Below are 3,061 nucleotides of genomic sequence, written 5' to 3'. Positions count from 1 at the left end.
ATATATATACACACACTCCTTTTTACTCTCCTCTGTCCTCTGATCGTTAATTCACCCTCAAGCCTCTTCCATGTACACACAGGATAAGATGACAGCAGGAATACAAAAAGAAATAAATAAGATAATTATCAGCACTTATGATTTCTAACTAGACTAGAAATTTACAGAAGGGACTATTGGATTTCTGAGTCTCAAAGTCTGACTTTTGTGTACAAAAGCCAACTTTTACTTTGTAAATAATATGCTTTGTCAGCATGAGAGGTGTAAGAGCCAGTTGTCCTGCCATGGATTTGATAAAAATTTCATAGCTGAAGGCTAAGACAAAATCTATGGTGAAGCCACAGATGTCTCAATGGTGGCAGAGTAAATATAAATGTTTAGAGGTGCAACTACAAGTGACAGCTCAACTTTTGCCAATAAAGGGCAGAGGATGGGAAAAGCCAGTCTTTCCTCCACTCTGTGATGCACAATGTGCCAGGGTTCTTTTCCCCCAGCCTTACAAAAGGTTCAGCATTCTGGAGAAAGGGCTGTGCTTAGATGATTAAGAAAGAGTCCGTGGATGAAAGATATTTTTGATAGTCATTGGGGGTCAGGGGAACTTCAGCTGAAGGAACTAGAAGACTTTGCCTTGATCAAGGACCATGCTTTTATTCACATAACCTGTCCCAAGGTGGAAATATACACTTCAAAGGGTTTACAGAGATTGTCAGTTTGGGGAATAGCCTACAGATGTTCAGGTGTTTGGCCAACAGGAGGCAATAAAATGCCCTGAGTTGTCTGGCAGTTAACAATACCATTCAGGTTTGGGAGAGATTCTTCGTAGCTGTTTCCAACAGGCAAACTACATGTGACTCATTCCTGTTGAGCTTCCCAAGCTTCACCAACTTTTTGATAAAACTCTTATAATTATTTCATGCTGGAATTGGTTCTTGGCAACTATGGATGCCAAGCCAACGGAAGAAAGAGGGAAGGGGGAAATCCTTACTCGACTGTCTAAACAGAAAGTGGTGGGAATATCCTGCAGTGACTGAACTACCTTATAGTTGACTAATTTTCTGTGGTTAATAATAAGGAAAAACGAGGAATTAAAAAATCAAGTTGAGATGTAAAAATATAATGTTACATTTTCTGCACATGGTGACCTAAGAAATATGTGCCATTGTTTATGTGTGTATGTGTATACAATTGACCCTTGAACAACACAATAGTTAATGGTGCCAATCCTCTCTTCACTCAAAAATCTACATATAACTTTGACTCTCCCAACGCTTAACTACTTATAGCCTACTGTTGTCTGGAAGCCCCAACAATAACAAAAAGAGTTGATTAACACATATTTTATGTTGTAGGTATTATACACTGTATTCTCTTTTATCTGATTTAAACTTTTTTTATTGAATTTATTGGGGGTGACCTTGGTTAATAAAATTATATAGGTTTTACGTGTTCAATTCTATGATACATCATCTGTACATTGTGTTGTGTGTTCATCACCCAAAGTCAAGTCTCCTTCCTTCGACATTTATCTCCCCTTTACCCTCTTCTTCTCTTCTACTCGATCCCCTTCCCCACTGATAATCACCATACTGTTGTCTATGTCTATGAGTTTTTTCTGTGTTGTTTGTTTTTGCTTAATCCTTTTACTTTTCTCACCCACAGCAACCCTCCCCTCTTATAGCTGCCAGTCTGTTTTCTGTGTCTATGAGTGAGTTTATATTTTGTTCATTTAGTTTGTTTATTAGATTCCACATATAAGTGAAATTATGTGGTATTTGTCTTCCCTGACTGGCTTATTTCACTTAGCATAAGTGAGCCATGTCATTTACACTTCCATCAGCCGGTTCCCTCACATGGATGCATCTTTCTCTAGAGAACAGTCTGGGGGGTAAAGTTCTGTGTATATGAACAAAGTGGGGTATCAGAGGTCCCAAGTGTACCTTGACTCTTGCCCAGACTTGGAAACATCAAAAGTGACTGGAGCACGAAGACACTAAGTGTGATTAAATACTGCGCCCATAGGGGGCAGAGTTATCTCACTAAACAAAGGCTGGTTGGTTCTGAAAAGCCCAGGCTAGTTTATACCATCAATCTAAATCTAAAGCCTGACATTGCCACCCAGGTGGCTTCAATCATTTTAACAAGGTGATGAACAAAGGTGGGGATGCTACAAATTCAAAACAGGCAGTTCCCACGTACTATAACAAACACATTGTATTCACACTGCTTTGGGAAAAAATGAACTTTTTATTTTAAAATAGTTTTAGATTTACATAAAATTTGTGAAAATAGTACAGAGAGTTCCCTTCTGTCTGAATCCAGTTTCCCCCATTGTTAACAGCTTGCATTAGTATGGCACATTTATCACAGCTAATGAACCAATATTGATAAATTAGTATTAACTAAAGTCTATAACTTTTTCAGATATCCTTAGTTTTAACTGAATATTCTTTTATTTGTTCAAGAACACCACATTACATATAGTCGTCATGCTGCTCTGGCTGTGATGGTTCTTCAGACTTTTCTGTGTTTACTGACTTTGATGGTTTTGAGGAATACTAATCAGGTATTTTGTAGAATGTCCCATTACTGCGTTTTGTCTGATGTTTTTCTCATTATCAGACTGGAATTATGAGTTTTGAGGAGGAACATCACAGGGGTAAAGTGCTATAACATAACAATACTAGAGGCCTGGTGCAAGAAATTCATGCACAGGGAAAGGGTATTCCTTAGTCCGGCCTGCACCCTCTCCAATCTGGGACATCTCTCTCACAATCTGGGACTGCTGGCTCCTAACTGCTCACCTGCCTGCCTGCCTGATTGCCCCTAATCACTCTGCCTGCAGGCCTGCTCGCCCCCAATTCCCTCTCCCACCGGCCTGATCATCCCCTGCTGTCTCCTGGAAGATCTCCCAGTCTAATTAGCATATTAACTTTTATTAGTATAGATGTGCCATCTCATACTCTCAACATGACTTCATCGCTGTTGAAATTGACCTTGATCATTAGGCTGAAGACAGTATTGTTAGGTTTCTCCACTGCAAAGTTATTTCTCCCCCTCCCAC

This window comes from Pipistrellus kuhlii, unplaced genomic scaffold (genome assembly GCF_014108245.1).
Source record: "Pipistrellus kuhlii isolate mPipKuh1 unplaced genomic scaffold, mPipKuh1.p scaffold_m20_p_2, whole genome shotgun sequence".
In the NCBI taxonomy this organism is placed as follows: Eukaryota; Metazoa; Chordata; class Mammalia; order Chiroptera; family Vespertilionidae; genus Pipistrellus; species Pipistrellus kuhlii.
Note: the sequence above shows the minus strand (reverse complement) of the source record.